The following is a 21,370-nucleotide window of genomic DNA, read 5'->3' as shown; positions in this document are numbered from 1 at the left end:
AAGACACCACTCAAGAAGACAAGTCTGTGGAGAACTGAAATCAATGGCAAAACTGTCCACGGAGCTGGAGATGCCAGGCGGGAGACAGGACACAAAAGGATTAATGGCAATAGCAAAGAGAATGATGCTCAGGACGGAACACTGAAGCACACTGTTTTCCCGGATCAAGTTGTCCGACAAGGCAGAATCCACATGTACCTTGAAAACTTGGTCTTTTAATAATTCCTGAAGGAAATAGTGCATGTGGCCTCAGACGCCCCACGTATAGAGACTACGGAGGATACCACATCTCCAGCATGTGTCATAGGCTTTCTCCGAATCGAAGAACACAGCCACAGTCTGGTATTTCCACAGAAAACCATTCATGACATGGATTGACAAAGTGACAAGATGGTCAACTGCAGAACAGCATGCTCAAAATCCACATAGTGCGGTAGTTAATAAATTGCGAGACTCAAGCCACCATACCAGACGGGCATGAATCACACGTTACATCACCTTGCAAACACAGCTTGTGTGAGAAATGGGTGGTAGCTAGAAGGAATGCGTTTGTCCTTACCAGGCTTAGGTATGGGTATGACTGTATGTATGAAGGAGAAAGTGCTTGCCCACAAGAGAAAGTGTCTGCAACATCCAAAGGTGAATATCGTCTGGTCCTGGGATGGAGGATCGGGATGAATTGAGAGCATGATCTAGCTCCCTCATAGTAAACGCAGCATTGTAGCACTCATGATTCTGAGAAGAGGAGGGTATTGCCTGAGCCTCCTCCACTCATTTCTGACCAAGGAAGGGAAAGTGATAGTGAGTGGAGCTCGAAATCTCTGCAAAATAGCGGCCCAAGATGTTTGGGATTGCATCATCTGCTATGGTCAGGCCGGAAATTGGGGAATGGACCTTGGACCCTGAGAGTCGTTGGAGGTTAGCCGGAATGATGGAAAAGGGAGTGGGACTGTTGAAAGAACTAATAAATTAAATCCAGCTAGCTTTTCTGTTATCCCGAAGAAGGTGACGACACTGCCCGAAGAAGGCGATGACCCTGAGCAAGCAACTGTTTATAATAATTGCAGTTTGCCATCGTAGGATGATGGTTAAAAATGCAGAGAGCACATCTCCGTGTGCAAATTGCGTCACGGCCTCCATCAGTCCACCAAGGGACCAGGACACAGTGAGGTAAAGGTGAAGTGCGAGGAATGGAACATTGTGCGGCAGTAAGGATAACGTAGGTAAGGTAGTCTACCTGGTCATCAAAGCTGGGGAAATAATGTTCGTTGAAGGCCGCCAGGCAGGAGTAAAGCCTCCAGCCAGCATTAGAAAGCTGCCATTAAGGTGTGTACATAGGCTTGGTAGGAGTCAGCAACGGATAGCACATGGGAAATGGTCGCTCGAGTTTGTGTTGGAGAGAACTGATCACTCAAGGCGATAGGCAAGCTGGGCAGTGCAGAAGGAGATGTCCAAATGGGATTAGGAATGTGTGGAGTTTGAAAGGAATGTGGGTGCTGCTGTGTTAAGTCAGATGACATTAAGTTGACTGAGAAGGTCAGCCAAGAGGGCACCTCTCTGACAGGTTCTGGGAGAACACCAAAGGAGATGGTGCACATTACAGTCACAGAGCAGCGGAAAGAGTGAGGGAATTGTCCAATAAGCTGGAGGAAGTCTGCCCCGGTGACACTGAATAATGGAGGTATGTTAATGCTACAAAGGGAAAGGTTCAAGTGAGGAAGGAAAATTTGGACTTCAACAGCTTGAAGCTCGGTAGTCAGGGAGACTGTTTGACTATGAAAGTCATTCCAGATGACAGCATGACTCCCCCATGAGATAGAATGCTGTCCTCAGGGCAAAGGTCAGAGCAGACTGGAAAGAAATGCAAGAGGTCAAAGCAGTCATGAGGATGCAATTTTGTTTCCTGGAGGCAGAGAACAAGTGGACAACATTAACTCCAAGAACAGCCATAATTCTTCTTTTCTGGCTCTAGAGCCATTAACGTGCCACTGGAGGAGAATCATAATGAGGGAAGCGGAGAGGGAGAGTGAGAGGGCGGAGGGGGCAGGGGGGGGGGGGGGGGGGGGGGAGAGAGAGAATAAAGGGGTGTCACCTTACCAGCTGCCGAGTGCCAGCCTTCAAAGACTCACTGCTTCCAGAGGCGGGTAAGGGATCCTGCTTCATGAGATCTACAGAGGTGCTGGTATTCTCCCTCTGTCAGTCCTCAGAGTCCAAGGCAGAAAAATGGTTGGCAGTGTGCACTGGCAACATGACAGTCTGCCAAGTGAGGGCAACACGCGGTGACACTGTTGAAGAGGATCTCCAATCAGCGAAGGAGAAGACCGTTTGCCTCTGTCTGATTTCTTGGAGCCTTTGCGAGTGGCAAATTATGATTCAGATGTCTGTTAGCTGGATGACATAAGAAGTTGTTGGAGGACTATTCCTTCTGTCCTTTCCAGTCAGCCGATGGTGTAGCATGTGATTTCGCCCCATGAAGTGGAAGTTTGGTGACTTGTTGCACAGCTGTAAGAGGACACAGGGATGCTACCATGACATTGGGTGATCTTACAACCATACTGCTGAATTTGAGATTGCATGTCTGCATGGCCATGTCCTTCGTGGAACAAGATGTAGCAAGAACAGTACTGTAAGTGCCGGATGGTAAAACGCAGGGTTTCCGACTAGCCAACAACTTGTGAGCTACAGGATAAGGGTCCTTTTCCTTCACTTGGATCTCCTGGACAGCCTGCTCACTGAGATACACAAAGGTTGTACGGTCGCCATTGCACTTGATGCAGTGGGGAGAAGGAGCTGGACAATCACCCTCATGAGCATCCCTACCACAGGTTACACCCTTGGCCAGGTGTCGACAGGACATTCGAGTATGGTTGTAACGATGACACACTGGCAGCAGCACATTGGGTTCGGAATGTACAGTCAGACTGTGATAACTTCGAAGCCTGCTTTGATCTTGGACAGAAGCACTACTCTGTCAAACATCAGGTAAAGAGTGCATGTGGGCACTAAGGATGCCTCTACCTTTTTCATTACCCAATAGACTGCAATGACGCTCTGATCAGAGAGGTACATCTGGATTTCAGCCTCAGTCAGACTATCAAGTAGCCTAGTGTAAACAACCCCATATATAGAATTCAACATGTGTTGGGCCTTGACATGTACAGGACAGCCATGGAGGAGCGAAGCTGCAAGCAGCTGTTGTGCTTGAGAATCGTAAGTCATTTCCAAAAGCATAGTGCCACAATTTTTGAAACAGTATAAAGTTTATGTAGAATAAATCGAATAGTATATTCTACAACAAATTCAACTATATATGATAAAGTTATATACCAAAGTTGCAGTAGTCCAATGTAAGTTGGAAGTACCCCTATACACCGCTATAAGCACACTGTGTCCGGCATATGACGATTGTCACAGATGGCAACAGAGTTATTTGCAATTTCACAGTGCAACCATAAAAGACGTGCTCCTGAAGGATTTAATTGAAACAATAAGGTTTCACACTCTGTCGAGTCCAGGAATAACCAACGTGGAGGTGGGGAAAGGCTATTCTGTTTTGTTTTTTCGTGGTCTTTGTTTTATTTGTTTGTTGCTCGTTTTGTTTCATTTCTTTGGTTGTTTGGGTTTGGATATTACGTTTTGACATCTTCTTTGTTATTTTACAGCATTTCAGTTGGTTGATAATCAGTTCAGTATCGAGGCGGCATTGTATTACCCATTGCCAAGAAGTGTCGCATACACATACACACTGTGCACCATGCACATTGATTATTGCAATATTATTGTGCACTTTGCAGCATGTACCATAATTTTTAAAGTAATAACTAACAGGAGGTTCATATTTATCAGGTGATGTATCCTCTCTTGAACCACGCATATCTAAAAATGTTCGCAAATCGAGGGGGTGAAAACTGATTATGAATTAAGATTGAATTTTCAGAATATTATTCCTCAGGTGCAAATTTACATCATAGTCATATAGTAGGCTTACACCAGGAAACTGTTTTAGAAAATTCTTCCATGGTCTGAATGTGTAAACATCAAGTGGCTGGATTATGCTGGTTGTTCCAGCAGGAATGGTCATAATTTTCATGTCCTTATTACCTTAGTCTATGTTGTTAAATTTCTATTTCATTTGGGCTGTCCAGGAATCCAAACACAGAACAGATCGTTCAGCAAACCATTTGATGGCGTTATCTGATGTTAATTTACCATATGTTGAGGCAAATGCAACAATATTATCAGCTTTCTACGTAGTTTGTTGAACAATGTGTCCAACCTCAGCATCTGTTTCCTGCCGCACCATGAGCAAAGAGAATTGTAAAACACCACTTTCAGGTAGAACTGTCTATATTGCGGAGTTAACGAATTCAACGGCTGAGTGAGACATTCAGCTTTTAGTGTTGCTCTACAGGATAGGCTACTACCTACAAGTGTCTCCAAATTAAATCCAGAGTAGTCCGAATTGTAAACACAGTCCTCTCCTAATGACGCGATATTCGATTTTACATTCGCCACAAATGTATTAGCTTTTTCTACTAATTGTTCTTTATTGGTTGACTGTTTTTGGGTAGCAAATTTAGTAATCTTTCTGGAAATATTTCTATGCCTTACTTTAAAATGGTGAACCCATTTCATAGCTGCCATGAATACGTGGCACAACAAAATAACTTAATTTCTCACCCTGAAAGCCTATTGTTCCAGGTGCAAATCATGAATAGGTAGTGACCTATCGCACACCTTCTGCAATTGTTTCAATACACATCTGGAATTTGTCACTTCGTGCCCCACCTTCAGTGACTTGTGTTTCACATCTATATAGTGATTTTGTATTATTAACCTTTCTGAAATTATGTTGAGCTGTTCTTAAACTTCTTTCCACATCAAAACATAATTGCCTTTTTTTTAAAAATTCCAAATCTGTTACCATTTTACTCTTCTTACCTTTGGGATGTTCATAAAATATCGATATATCTATATTTTCTCCAAAAAATATCAATGTATATCGGTGATATTTTTTCACCCATATTGGTATTGAAATTGCAACATCAACTGCAAATATTTTTATTTTAGATTATATTTTTTCCACAATTTTTGGTAAATATTTGAAATTGCTCTTTTGAAATTGTAGTAGCACATAATTTTACTTTCACTATGTGAATTAATCTCACTACTTTTTGAGCTTCCATCATGTCCAGTCTTTCTCTTTTACTGTGTGAAGTAAATATAGGTGGCACAAAGAAGAAGTCCGATTACACTGGGGGCTGGCAATGTGAATAGAATAACAGGATTTCCAATGTGAAGAAATAGCACACCAGTTGCATTACAAAAACAATTTTTAATGTAACTAGTGTACTATTTTGTCACATCGGCATTCTTCAAAAACAGTTGATGAAATCTAAATGACAAGATAGGTCTTTGTGGTATGCAAAGACATGTAAGGGGACATGCTGATGTAATCAGCACTCTGCGCTACCAACAGAAGCTGCAACATTAAACTTCACCATGCAATTTTGGCACTACAACTGGTGTGTTGCTGGCATTTACAGGAATGAAAAAACAGGGAAGTTGGCATGAAGTGTTCTAGACAAATCCCTTATCTGACTAAACTGAAAGACAGACCCATCAGACACCTTTTATTGTGCCACTTACCTGCAGTTACCATTGTTGGCAAAGTGGTTGTCGGCAAGTGTGAATGTGCGTAACTTTTCTTTCACTTCTTGGTCTAAAGAGGATAGGCAGACTGCCAGCTTGTTGATGTACAGAATATCTAATAATTAATCAATACTTAAATATACATCTCTAAAACTGGCAGTATATTTACACCGTGCAGCTGATTTTTTTATATGCCAGCACATCAATATTTTTTTCCATTGATATATCAATAATTTTTTTGATATATCGAAGCTCGATAATGATATTTTTATTAAATATCAATATATCGGATTCCTGATATTTTTAAAAATTTCAACAGACTTATTTCTTACTGTCTTCCACAACAACCTCATAATCCACTTCAAATACCTATTCCACTACGACAGCCTCAGGAAATACACTTTCCCCATCATAAGTCAAAGTGCTTCAACAATCTGCAATTATGTCAGTGTTAACGGACACTGTAATCAAATCCACTAAATTTAATATGAACGATGTTTCTGCATAGGTAATGAAAGAGTCGCTATAGTATTGCAGATGATCGAAGCTTTTGTTTAATAGGTATTATACAGTCTTTGGATTCATCATGCTGTATTCAGAATAAACGTACATACATTCAATCTGTTACATTCTGCATATGCTATTTAATTTCAATCTGACATTCGGTCTGCAAATTTCGGTTGCCTGTTTATGGGAGTAGTGATTACCGAATGACAGTAAGTGCATTGTACACATGCAGTTGAAGTGCATGAGTACATTAATGTATACCTATCCTGCTGCCTGGCTGACCAACACTTCCTCACCACTGTGTTTCCACCAAGTAATTTAATGTCCATACACGCCCTACCGCTTGACGTGTATTGGTGTAAACATGAGGTGGCCACGCGCGCATGTGCCGAGGTGTTGGGTTGACTGAGAGTGTCATGCCCTTGTCACCACCACCCTGGGTTCATGATCACAGTGTAGATCACAATATACGTGTGGCCAGAATAAGTCCATATTAATTCTTCTTACATGCTCATAGTTACTGCAGCCTTTGTAATAATTTATAGTGTAGATAAGTATTTTATTTATTTATTTACACGCCATGTTCGCTAAGACCAAATTGAGGAGCAAATCTCCAAGGTCATGGAACGCGTCAGTACATGAAATGGCGACATAAAAGTAATAAAAGATAAAAATAAAATGTTTATGAACCCGAAAAAAGTCAACCTATAAGTTTAAGTAAGCGCAATCAACTAAACAAGAATTAGCTCAATTTTTCAAGGAACTCCTCCACAGAATAGAAGGAGTGACCCATGAGGAAACTCTTCAGTTTTGATTTGAAACCGCGTGGATTACTGATAAGATTTTTGAATTCGAGTGGCGGCTTATTGAAAATGGATGCAGCAGTATACTGCACACCTTTCTGCACAAGAGTAAAGGAAGTCCGATCCAAATGCAGGTTTGATTTCTGCCTGTATTAACTGAGTGAAAGCTGTTTATTCTTGGGAATAAGCTAATACTGTTAATAAGAAATGACAGTAAGGAATATATATATTGAGAGGCCAAAGTCAAAATACCCAGACTCATGAACAGATGTCGACAAGAGGTTCATGAACTTACACCACTTACTGCTCGAACCACCCATTTCTGAGCCAAAAATATACTTTTAGAATGGGAAGAGTTACCCCAAAATATAATACCATATAACATAAGCGAATCAAAATAAGCAAAGTACCTTTTGTGTCGAACGATGGCTCACTTCAGATATCATTCAAATAGTGAAAATGGCAGCATTAAGTCTTTGAACAAGATCCCGAATGTGGGTTTTCCATGACAGTTTACTATCTATCTGAACACCCAGAAATTTGAACTGTTCAATTTCACTAATCAGATCCCCATTCTGTGAAATTAAAATGTCAGGTTTTGTTGAATTGTATGTTTTAAACTATAGAAACTGAGTCTTACTGTGATTTAGCATTAGTTTATTTTCTACAAACAATGAACTTATGTCAGGAACTGCACTATTTGAAACCGGTCCAATGTTGCACACAACATCCATTATATTTTAGAGTTACCTGTAATACTAGAGGGCATATCATTTATATAAATAAGGAACAGAAGTGGCCTCAGCACTGGTCCCTCGGGCACCCCCCACGTCACAACTATTCTTAACACTGTGAATAATGACTTTTTGCTGTCTGTTGCTGAAGTAAGAGGTGAACCAATTGTGAGCTACTCCCCATATTCCGTAATGGTCCAACTTATGGAACAATATTTTGTGATCAACACAATCAAACGCCTTAGTTAAATCAAAAAATAAACCTTTTGTTTAACCCATCCAGTATCTAACAGAGAAAGGAGAATATAGCATTTTCAGTTGTTAAATTATTTCTAAAGCCGAACTGGACATTTGATAGCAAATCGTGATACAAAATGATCAATTATCCTTATATACACAGCCTTTTCAATAACTTTAGCAAACACTGATGGCATAGAAATAGGTCTAAAATTGTCTAAATTATCCCTGTCTCCCTTTTTATAAAGCAGCTTTACTACTGAGTACTTTAATCATTTAATAAACTGACCATTCCTAAGGGAAAAATTACAAATATGGCTAAATACAGGGCTAATCCGTGCAGCACAGTACTTCTGCTAGGCACTCCATCATATCCATGAGTGTCCTTAGTCTTCAGTGATTTAATTATTGACTCAATCTCCCTCTTGTCTGTATCACAGAGGAGTATTTCAGACATAAATCCCGGAAAGCATCCCCGAAAAGTGCATCATGGTCTGAAAGGCCATTCACCCTTTTACTAACAATGCCCACCTAGTAATGAAGAATGAATAAAAATGCTGTCTATGGCTGTGCTCCTATTCCCCTGCACCCTGCACACAGTCTGCATCGGATCATATGAATTTAGGAGATCTAACATCCTTTTTCTTGGACCATCATATACAAAATTTACATTGAAGTCACCACATATAACTAATTTTTGGTACTTCCTATAAAGTGAATCAAGAACCCCCTCTAGCTTGAGAAGAAGTGCTCTGAAGTCAGAGTTAGGGGACCTAAAAGACAACAACAATTAGAAGTTTAGTTTCACTAAATTCAACTGCCGATGCACAACATTCCGGTATCTGTTCAGCGCAGTGCTGTGATATGTCTATGAACTCAAATGGAATACTGTTTTTTATGTACATGACCACCCCCCACCCCACAAGGAACTCCTTGAAAAACAGCCAGCCAATATGTAGATCCTGGTAAAGGAAGCCTCTGAATTGTAAAATTATTTACTTGGTGTTCCGATATACCAATAATTTCACAGTCAACATCTATAAGCAGTTCACTAACTTTATCTCTAATGCCTCTTATATTTTGATGAAATATGCTAATTCCTTCTCTACTGGGAAACATGACTTCCTCTGAAGGTGAACCCTTAGTTAGAGGGACTTCCTTTAAGCAGCTATACCTATCAGCCGACTTCAATCTAAAAAAGGTGCAGCTCTAACACCAGCCACTACAGACATTTTTCCATGAGTGATCCCACCACCACCCCTACACTGTCACCTATACGCTTTGCCAGTGTCCCCTTCCCATACCTATTCAGGTGCAGGCCATGCTTAGTGAAACTTGATCTACTGATAGACTCAATTGGCACCACTGAAATGTGACCCATGCCCTCTGCCATCTGCACCTTCTCCAGCCCCATGTTAACGCATCTAACAGCCGCATTAAGATGAGGCCAATCATAACGCTGAAACAATTGCACAAAATGCACATCAGTGCCACCAGTTTGGTCTTTCCCATAATACCCTCTTCTGGCGACATATCACAAATATGTGGAATAAGGAAATAAGGATGTACAATGGATGACGATTCCTGATGGAACAAACGGCATAATCCAGCCACTTGATGTTTACACATTCAGACAATGGAAAAATTTTCTAAAACACTTCTCTGATGTAATGGCTATAATGTAAATTTGCACCTGAGGAATAATATCCTGAAAATTCAATCTCTAACTCATAATCAGTTTTCACCCCCCTCAATTTGTGAACATGTTTAGGTATGCGTGGTTCAAGAAAGGATACATCACCTGATAATATGAACATCCTGTTAATTATTGCTTTAAAAATTGTGGTACATGTTGTAAAGTGCGCAATAATATTGCAACAATCAGATGTGTATGGTGCACAATGTGTATGTTTATGTAGCACTTTTTTTGCAATGGGTAATACAATGTCCCCTCATTACTGCACTGATTATCAGTCACCCAAAATACTGTAAAATAATAAAGTAGATGTCATACGTAATATCCACAACCAAACAACTAAAGAAATGATACAAAACCAACAACAAACAAATAAAACAAGACCACAAAAAAACAAAACAGAACAGCCTCTCCCCATCTCCATGTTGGTTATTCCCGGACTCGACAGTGCACTGCACCGCACAGTTGCACTGTGAAATTGAAAACAAATCTACTGCCATGTATGACAAGTGTCATACAACAGACAGAGCGTACATATAGTGGTGTATAGGGGTACTTCCAACTTACATCAAACTACTGCGACTTTGGGATATAACTTTATCATATATGGTTGAATTTGTTGTAAATATACTATTAGATTTACTTCACATAAACGTATTACTGTTTCAAAAATTGTGAGGTGAGAGGAGGATTTTGAAAGACATCAAAATGTTTAAACATGTGGTTGCACAGTTGTAATGTACTTCCATGGTACTAGAGGGAGCTGTAGAAGGTAAAACACGTACAGGAAGATAGTGACTGGAATATGTCCAGCAAATAACTGAGGATGTAGGTTGCAAGTGCTACTCTGAGATGAAGAGACTGGCACAGCAAAGGAATTCGTGGCAGGCCCCATAAAACCAGTCAGAAGACTGATGACTTGAAAACAGCCTTCATCTATCTAAGGAGGAAAGCTTCCCACAATTCTGATTCATCGACAGCACTGATTCTAGCACTTAAAGTGTTGATGAGAAATGTATTCCCCAGAGCTCAGGATGGTATAAAGCCTCAGAACAGTGGGCTTGGAGAGAGCATTGCAAGGACACTTGACCAGCAGGGAAACAAAGGCACAATGTGATGTGTGATGGACTATTAAGTATAGCAGCAAATAAGCAGCCTTTTAACATAAAGGAAACTCAAGTGAGTATGCTCTGTGGGCTAAAAGTGGCCTCTGAAATGTGTAGTTTAAGCTGCTTGGAACACCTGTAGTGGAAACTGGTTCTATAAATATGATACAGCATTCCCTGGACTTGGGAATCTAAGGTTCAGAATGACTCTAAGAGGGGACACGGAGAGGGAGGGGGTCTTCCAATAAGAGGAGTGGCTGTGCAGCGCCACAACCATTTTGTGGGCAAATCTATCGGAGTATAAAATGCACTGCACTGCAGCTGCTGGCAGCTGGCAAACGTGAGACGTTGGCATTTCAATTACAGTAACAGGACAGTTTGCCTTTGCTCTGCTATGCAAAAACTGTCAGCACAGCAATAAGATACGGTTCTTACAGTACAAGCAATGGGATTTCTCCACTGACGAACTTTAGTGTTAGTGTTGACTATAAGTGGAACACTTACATAACAAGTGCACTGCTATCCAGTATTAACAAGTGTCATTTTGTAGTAGATTCATTTACAGCCCAGCAGTACTACTAGGACGTGGACAGTATGAAGTGGACAACAGGGAGCCACCAACAGCTGTCACAAGTTCAATCCTCCGTCGCTGTATCACCTTCCTACATCAAGTCCACATTCTGCACTTAGTGCCACAGTGTGGCAGAGCTATTCCACACCCACTCTACCAGTGAGCCGGACTCCTACCCAGGGGGGCAACGAGTCGAGTCCCAGTCACAGCAGATGCCTTCTGCTGTCTTTGATGCAAGCACTGCCAGGCTACACACCATTACCGGCCACGATGCATCGGTGCACCAGGGAGCTGGCTACTACTGCAAGTACTGTGGCCACCTTTAAGTGCCACTGACACTGTGTGCTTATGATACAATTCATGTAATTGGGTTGCATGCTGCTTGTTGGGCACTGAATGGATGTGCTGTGAGCTAGCTTGACACTAGTTGTCACCTCCCTCAATGGCTATGTCACCCCCCCCCCCCCCCCATGTGTTGAGAGGGGAGTGGTCACTACTCCACACTGCCAGAATGCAAACATCTGAATAAAATAAACAGCCAATTCTCTAGCCCACCTCAAGCCAACAGCCCCACCGCAACCCTCCACTATCAGCCATCCTGCACCAAAGCAACCCTGCCACCCCTGGTGTTGGCTACAAGGCAGGGCACACTATCAGAGTAGGAGGCAGTCCCCACAGACAGTTTCAAAGCAAAAGTCACCGCCACATATTGTGGGGATAGTCTTTTGTTCCATGGAGGACACTTTAACACTCTGATGGCAATAGGAACAGTGTAACATTTGGCATGTAGCCCTGAGGGACACCTTTCACTTGGACTCTTGGGGAGATGAGTGATGCACCAACTCTAACACGTTACAATCAGAGAAATAAAAACTGATAAATAAAAAGGGGGCAGGGAGCCTCGAAAGGCCTAGTCACAGAGGCTAAATAAAAGATGCCACCAAGCCATGTCATATGCCCTACATAAATAAGACAGGACTGTGAATAAATGTTGCCACTTACAACAAGCCTATCAGTGTGCTGGATTCAACCTAACCAAATAGTCAGCTGTGGATCATCCCTCCTGGAAACCATATTGATAGGGGGCAAAAGGACCCAGCCTAATAATCAAGCTACTGTCTTTCATGCAGTTTGCAGAACATGTTGGTGAGACTAACGAGTAAGTAGCTGTCAACACACAGAGTTTTGCCATGGTTAAGGATTGGAATGATACTATCTCTTCATTTTGAAAGGAAAACACCTTCTAGGAAAATACAGTTGAAGACCCTCAGCAGATGTAGTCTGCGAGTCAAATTCAGATGTGAATCATCTGATTATGAATTGAATCAGGTCCTGGGGCTGTATCATGAAACAAGTCAACAGCCTGAAGCAGTTCCAAGATTCGTGATACAATACAGGGTTATGGGAGTAAAGAATTACGGAACATCTTCAACTTGTCTTTTATGCATTCAGAAGGTAGAAGTATGAAGAGGATGCCATTATTGCCATAAACTGGGTCATGAGATCTTCAGTAACAACTGATGCACCAATAGAAATATCACCATGAAGGAAGACACCATTAAAAGTTGTTGATCTTTGCTGGCACATTAGACAATCGAATTTGCCCACACCTCCACACCAGGGATGATGAGGTATACATTCACAAGGAGAGGACCTTAACATTCCCAGAAGTCCTTACTGTATTTAACTGGGTAGTGAGCCTTTGCAAGAAACCACTCAAAAGTGATTAGGGCAATCTGCAAAGCATGTAGCTCGAGTCATGCAGTGCCCATCGACAGACCCGAATAGCTGCTGCAATTTTTTTTGGTAAATCACAGAAAAGGCTGCCAGTTGAGGGAGCCCACAGAAAGGGGGACAGCAGTTCCAGAAGTGTATCTGATAGCACTGAAAATGTCTCACACAATTTTGTTGACACCATCTGATGGACAGTGGGGAAACACAGAGGTATACAACTTCCAGTTGGCTCTTCAGAGAGCCCAATGTATTAAACGCTCTGTAGAGCAGTGACAAGGAAGGGACAGGATCACATGGAAATCATCACAAAACAATTGTAAGATTAATAGCTGAAAACATGTCACGGGTGTCACTAAAGTCAGTAGGCTTTCAGTCATCATAATCAGAAAGAAATTGTCAATCAGAAGGCCCCTACTAAACAACATGGCAATCCTCCAGAAGGGGTGGTGTGCATTTATATCCCAAAGTAGGGGAAAGGGGAAAAGAGGGAGGGGATGGAGTGCTGTCAGGTGTTTATCTTATATCTGAGGCTAGTGTAATCGGGTACTGAAATGTCACAGTGTTTTTAAAGCGCTTACGCATAATGTTTTTGAGGCAGGGCATGGGAACTACACTGGTATTTACATCGGTGAATGCAGAACACTGCCTAAAAACACTCTGCAAGGCAAATTTGATCTGGGGCTGGAGCATCTCCCTGTGACCCCGAAGAGGGCACTTTAATAAGTTCAGCTATATGGGTGGGTACAGCGATCCATCCTGATATACATATTATGTTCCAACGATTATTTTTCATTGAAGCAAATTAAAAATAAAGCAAATGTTTTGTACTAAAAGATAATCAAAAGCTTGGAGAACGATTGTCCAGGAATCACCAAACAATTACAGATAATGAGTTACTGTATGAAACTGACCAAAAAAATGCAGAATTTACATGAATTTAGTTGCAATGCAGCATGCAAGACACACTGTCTAAGTTGAGCAGGCAGTGTAGTTAAGAAACAAATCTTTCTAAAATCATTATTGTAAATTGTCTCATAGGGCATGAAGTTGAGAGCACACTCATAAAAATTAACCAAGCTTTGAAAGTAAAGTAAAAAAGTTTTCACATGAAATGTTGCTGCATTATATACAAGACAATAAATACTGAGTATTGCCAATCCACTGCCATTTAACAATTACGCTATTTTCACTCAAGTGGCTGTGCTAAGTAGTGTTGTTTCAAGTATAGCAAATGCATGCATTATACAGGAGTATTAACACAATCTATGAAGGTGGATTTGAGATGTGATATGACTGCTCTTGTCTAATTGGATCTTTCTCCTTTGATGCCCAAACAACCAATGCTACAAGTGCATGCATTATGTTTTCATGAATCATCTGTATTGATGTACTGCATAGGGAAATTTTCCCATTATAGTAACAGTTGTGCTCAGAGAACTGAAGCCAAGACACATACAAGATGTGGGTCAACGGACGCGTCCGATCCCACCTGTCGGATTGACCCGTGACGTAAGGGTGTTGTGGTGTGTGATGTCATGACGGTGCGGAGTTTAGTTTATGAGTGTGTTGTGTTTGTAGAAGTCGTCTTGTTGTGGTTGGTGGTGTGTCTACAGTCCGCGTGTTATGTGGTGTATTGGGTTCATTTGGGTGTTGGTGCTTGAAGTGTGTGTTTGTTGGTCATGACTGTTGTAGAAGAACGGAAATTAGTTTCAGTGAGTTATGAATTAAGTTTCCGTTGTGTTTATGCTATCGTGGTGTCATTTGATGTTATTGATTTGCTGTTTGTCACGTGGTAAGTCATTTAATTCAATTTGTGGCTTCTTTTGCTAGGTATGGATATGACTTCTAAGTTTACTAGTGCATGTCTGCGGGCAGAAATGGGGGAGAATGTGTTGTCTGTAATTAAGTTTCTGCAACTTTTTGGGCTTATGGCAGGGACAGTGATATGCAGCGTATGCAAGAAGAATATGCGAGTTGGGGGTTGGGTTCGGTTGTGGTTTGCGTGTATGTGTGTGTGTGTGTGTGTGTGTGTGTGTGTGTGTGTGTGTGTGTGAGAGAGAGAGAGAGTGAGAGAGAGAGAGAGAGAGAGAGAGAGAGAGAGAGAGAGAGATTGGGGTGGCTGAACTAGTGTGTAGCACCGGAACTTTTTTGTGGTAAGCAGCCTTTTTTTGGGTCTATTGTTCGCGTGTTATGGTGTTTGGTAGGGCTTTTATGTGTTGTTGGGTCAGTGTTATTTACTGCATGTGTTGGTAGTTGATGTTTTGGTATGGGCATGTGTGGTTGATTTATGTATCTTAGGGGAAGTACTCGATTTCAGTTTTTTTGATATGGTCAGTTGCATTTGAGATACATAGGTCACGGGAACTGACTGATACCAAAGTGTCATTGTAGCTATGTGTGTTTTGGTATCGTGAGCTGTTGTTGACCTAGATAGGTCAAGGGAAGCATTCGATTCAAATGTGTCGTAGCTATGCATGTTTTGGTATTGTGATCTGCTGTTGACCTATGTAGGTCAAGGGAAGTATCCAATCCCAATTTTTGTTGTTTTAGGTGTTGGTTTTGTGGTATCGATAGTTGTGGTGTGTTTATAATTTTTGGAGTAATTGGTTTTTATTTTGTGGTATCGACAATTGCGGCTGAGCTATGTAGGTGAATGGAAGTGATCAATTCCTGCCGGTATTGTAAGTGTAACAGAATTTGGGAATTTTGTGGTGTTTTTATGTTGTCGCTTTGTGTGGTTTGGGATCGTGGTGTGTGTGTCTGTACATGTTTATATTTAGTTTTTCCCCACCCAAAGAACCCTAATTTCCCGCACTGGTCCCGTTAGTTTGATTATATTTATGGAGGGAGATGTGTTTGTTGGTTTCACATGTATGTTTGCGTTTGTTGTCGTCATCAGCACAATACTGGAGACATTGAGAATGGTCGTTTCCGCCATATTGGTGACATCGTAGGTCAAAGCAGACAGGTGGAATCAGGCACTCCTGTAATCCCCAAGATGCCACCTGCAAGAAGACTGGTCAACCACTGGCAACATACATTCAGCTGGAACCATTCTTTTTTACAACTTTTTATTGCAATGTTCACCATCAGAGCACACACAAGGTACCATTACCGGTTTCAACATATTACCAAGTCATTCTCAGATGATCTGAGTGTTTTATAATAGTAATTCTTCAACAGGACAGACCCAAGGGAATGCTCACACTCTAAACATACATATGTCTCTCTCGACCTGTATAGTTCAGGAGTTATAGTGTAAGACTGTTGCATTCAAATCATCTCATCTCATTGTTATCAGTAATGATACCATTTGATTAATTTGAGGTTATCATACACAGTTAAAATAAACAATGGAAAATACAGGATGGTATAATGGCATTATTATAAAAAGGATAACTACTACTCACCATATAGCAGAGATGTTGAGTCGCAAACAGGCATAACAAAAAGACTGCTTAACAAGTGAGCTTTCGGCCAAAAAATTTCATCTAAACCACTGTCCTGGTACCGAGGCTGGACTCAGCACCCAGAGATAGTGGCTTGTGTGTGTGTGTGTGTGTGTGTGTGTGTGTGTGTGTGTGTGTGTGTGTGAGAGAGAGAGAGAGAGAGAGAGAGAGAGAGAGAGAGAGAGAGAGAGAGTGTGTACTGTCTCCTTTAGAAGAAGGCCTTTCAGCTGAAAGCTCACTTGCTTAGCCTGTTTGTTGTGCCTGTGTGTCACTCAGCATCTTCACTATATGGTGTATAGCAACCTATCCTCTTCATAATATTGACACATATAGGCCTAATTAAAAAGCTTTACAAGACAGCCACTGTACCTCCCTAAGGCAGTATTCCTAGTCTGTGTAGACATTATTTGTTTCTCTGTTCAATATCATATGGATTGAACAATAAGCTTTTGTGTTTACAGCTTGTCATTTGCTTTAAACACCTCATTTTTATACATAATTTTTAAAATACTCCTACACTTATTTTTGAGATGCAATCCATAGTTCAAGACAATGATACCTACGCTGTTGTATTCCCTCCTCTATATTATCACTGACTGGATTTAGACATTTTAATTTCCTGACATTTTAATTTCCTGCTCCATTTTAGAATTTATAGGTTAAAAATGTGTATGTGTCTGTGTAACATAATAGTGTAGAAATTCAATTATGGATCTTATCTTAGGACTGCAAATAATAATGACACTTATGACAGATCCCCACACGCTATGTCAAAGCCCTTATCTGCACTATATTTTCACCAACAGATCCTAGATCTGTACTTACACCTCTGTTGAGCTTGAAAGTAACGGAGCAGCACAAACAATTTAAAACTGTGGTTCCCACCATGAAGCATGTCTGGACAGCTCATTCAAGTGTTGCTGTCATTTTCATAAACACACTTTAATCACGTTTCAATTCCGCAACACTATAGCTTCATATAATCATATTACACACAACATTCCTTCTAAACATCTCAAAGCTTCAAACACAGTTTCAATCCGAATTATGAACTGAACTCAGTTTCGTAATCAGCTAATTTTAATTCTTAGCAAAGTAGTACAAAAAAATGATATCACTAGCATATTTTGCAGACAAAACAAAATCATCATATTGATGATGATATGAAAAATTGCTGGATGCTGGTATCTTAAAATTTCGTCTGTAGGGCAGATGCGTATTTCCATTTCCAAATAAAAACAAGTGCACACAGTTGTCAGACGAGAACGTAAAAATGATAGTTCAAAATATCATGAATCCCTTCTCACAAAGTAAAATGCGGCAGTTTTCAAAAAGGTCTGTATTTCTTAATATTTCTGTTTAATGTGAAGACTGCAATGGGACATTTGTGTACTTTGTGACCAGCTCTTTAACATTAATCTCGTCAAGACAGTAGTATTGGAGCGGAGAGTACGACAGTTATGAAAGGGATACCGACAGTGACACTTTCTAAATTGAAGCGAACACAAAGTGGACATTCTTGCTATAACTGGCACGCTCTTCAACTCTGCAGTGCATAATAATGCTACAAACCTACACCGTAATTTCTCCAGATGAAAAAACAGGAGCTTGTTTACTGGTTACAAAACAATTAAACACAATTAAATGTGCACTACGGCATAACTACAAGCAACTGCGCATAATTATCAACAAATAAATGCCACATAGCATGGCTGATCATTTTTATGCGTAGTAATAAGTAAAATTATCTATTGCATATTAAATTAATCTTACCTTTCCATATGTGTTTTTGAAGTTGTTTCCAATTGAACGCAAGTTCTGTGCACCTCAAGAAAATTACACGATCGTTTATGACGAGGAGAGGGATACATTATGTCAACAGCAGACTTTCGGATAGACGAAATCAAAACTTCACTTGCCGTCGCCAATGTAAACAAAAAATATTGTCGAGTTCTGCTTTCGAACACTACCGAACACAAACACCAACCAAAGATGATAGCATTACATGACAAGAGATGTGCATTAATGTTACAACGAAATCGGTACGATTTTCGCCCTGCGTCGTCTTATTAAATACAAAAGAAACAATAATTTATAGTTCACTTATCTTCTCACAAGATATAAGACACGAATAAAACTATTGTTTAAGAGGAAATAAATGTTATCACAAATCCTTTTCCAGTGGACATATAAACGAAGTATGGGTTTAACTGTAGCATAAATTTTATTTCACTGGCGTAGTTGGCATATTTAAAATAGTGAATCACATTCGTTGCAGTCATAATTTATCGATAGGTAATTACAACACGCATTGTCCTCAAACTGAATTTATCGATGGGTAATTACAACACACATTATCAACAAACCTCAAACTGTCAGATCACCCCAGAATCTGCGAAATTAAGACCAGAATATGTAATTTGTCACAAAACAACAATTTCGTATGAAATGAGATGTGTCAGTCTACAGTACAGCTCTTGTATGTGCATGTGCTGAATAAACCTTTGTTAAGTGAACTAGTATTCGTCTTTCATCTAATTACACCTTCTTCTATGTGACAATATCAGTGTAAGCTACTAGAGACTTCCATGAAATGTATATGTGTAATAATCGAACAATTGAATTTTTGTTACGCTCCAAGCCCTCTGCAAAATCAGACATTCTAAAAATCTCCATGGACAGAATAAGAAAAACTCTCCTGTATACATTATTCATTTTTGTGACTTCAGTATTTGTACGTTGCATTGCATTTTTCTTACGCTACGAGGAAGATTGTTCATGGCACCAATTTAGTTTCAACAAGAATCTATGCTTTAATTCCAGTACTGCAAATATAATGACCAGCCTTCGTCGAAGTGACCAGCACGAAATTAGGGCTTCAAGGTCATCGCACCGTCTTACAGCATTTCCAGTTTTCTTTTATTTTCTTCATTTCAAATGTTCGCAAAAAGTAAAAAAAAAAAGAAAATACTGCGCAGTCTATTTTTAGTCTAGAATATGATGGAGTACTTTCTAAAAGAAAATTCTCACTACAAGAAATTTTGGAGGAAAACAATTTTTTACCTCAACCTGCGTTAGTAACAGAATCACTAATGTAATTGGACAGAAAAAAAATGAACATCTTCACAGTTTACAGATACATATGCTGAGTCTTTTATTTCGGAAACATAAAAGTATTCTGAGATAAAAAATGAAATATTATAAGAAGTGTGAAACTGTGCCGACTGCGTAGCGAAAAATGTAGTCGCTGATGAATTTTCGTTGTGTAGGACTGCAAAGGAACTTCCCGCGAGAAAGTTTTTAAGAAAACTACAAAATTATTTTTAGTAACATTGCAGATATCATTACTGTATCGTACACGTACAGAGGCAAATTACTTCCGCGATATTCCCTGCGCAGCAGCGCGCGAGTCGTTGTAGGCCGTCGCCAAGCCTTTTGTTCTAACGGCCCGCTGTAACGTGACCGAGAATATTCCCTACTTCCCGAAAATATTTTACTGGCTGCTAATAAATATATTCTTCGTCATTGCATCCGTCACTCAAAACGCCAATATGAGCCACGCAAAAGCAATTGTAGTTAGTTTGAAGCCAATATTTTCACTGAAGTGGAGCAAAATATTGGTTCGAAAGGTTTTGTGACGTCCAAGTTTTATCTAAATTTGTTGTAAGCCTATTATTCTCAGCACGCAATATGTGCTTGGTACACAAAAACCTCGTTCTTATTACTGCAATGTCCCTGTCTTGTGTTGCAAATTTCGTCCATCATTACAGTTGCTGAACTAAAAACCAAGTGGGCGGAGAAGACAGGGCATTGAAATGACTGGCCAGAATAATCAATTTTATCACGGACATTACCCTGTATTTCTCTAGCTAGCGGATACTATCCTCTGTTATACTAAAGTAATACAATTCTACGTTCTAGCTTTTTGTAAAAGTCGTCAAATATCATAGATTTCTACGCTCTTCTCGGAGAATCAGAAAAGGTAAATTCTTCTATGAAAAAAGGAGCTAAATTTCGAATTGCCCTTACTACGAAACAGCCAGTAAATCCTTCTATGAAAAAAAGGAGTTAAATTTCGAATGTACAAGCAAACCGAATGCAGTAAGGTTATATTCGAATGTAAAGACTTTCGATACAGGTTTTTAGGAAAAACTGTTGTTAATTAATGCAGAATTGACAATCTTATTTTAATTGACAGTTACTGTCGAGTAAGCTAATCGCCACCACTTGTGATAAATTTATCAGACGTCTATTGTAAGGGAAAAACATTCGCAGTATGTCCTCTATAACAGAAATGAAATGACAAACATTTAAATCAAGTCAGCTTTTTACATAGACCGCACTTACGTAAACTGAAGGATCTTCGGTCTCCGCGTTTTCGTTTCACTGTCGCTTGTTTCAGCCAGGTGTATCATCACAGATTCCACTTTGGTGTCTCTTAAACCCTGGTTCAAGAAATCAGTTTCTTGCAATGCTTCTGCGCCTTTTACGCACCTCACCCAGTCCTGGTGAGTAACATTGACGAGAGTTTCGTGTGTTAGCTTCTCGACATCAGTAAGTTTGAAAGTAGTATTTATTTTCACTACTTCTCGCTTGTCTTGGGCCAATATCAATTCAATGGGATTATACTGGCAGTGATTCAGTGGTAGACATACTACTTGGTGTCCCATTTCGTTTGTCAATTGATCTAATTCGTAAGTCTTTTTGGCACCTACGATTTCTTTCTTAGACAGGAGCTCAGCCTTCGTTTCATCGACTGAAAATGAAACATTCTTTCTCTTTAACCACTCCATAACATCTGCCTTGCGCCAGTTTGAACGTGGGAGCTTTTCTACCTGAATGGAGTCGTAGCTGGGGTTATCCATCATGATAATTGGGCCC

The 21,370-nt window shown here is 40.2% G+C and overlaps 1 long non-coding RNA gene across 1 annotated transcript in view; it reads right to left on the bottom strand.

Moving 5' to 3' along the window:
* Window positions 1-18,507, bottom strand: part of LOC126473943 (uncharacterized) — a 130,384-nt gene extending 111,877 nt beyond the window's left edge. Inside the window, exon 1 of the long non-coding RNA XR_007586543.1 lies at window positions 18,263-18,507. This is a non-coding gene — a long non-coding RNA (uncharacterized LOC126473943). The remainder of the gene's footprint in view (window positions 1-18,262) is intronic.
* Window positions 18,508-21,370: the final 2,863 nt, after the last annotated feature.

This window comes from Schistocerca serialis, chromosome 4, assembly GCF_023864345.2.
Source record: "Schistocerca serialis cubense isolate TAMUIC-IGC-003099 chromosome 4, iqSchSeri2.2, whole genome shotgun sequence".
Classification (NCBI taxonomy): Eukaryota; Metazoa; Arthropoda; class Insecta; order Orthoptera; family Acrididae; genus Schistocerca; species Schistocerca serialis.
Note: the sequence above shows the minus strand (reverse complement) of the source record. Positions and strands in the feature narration are given on the sequence as shown.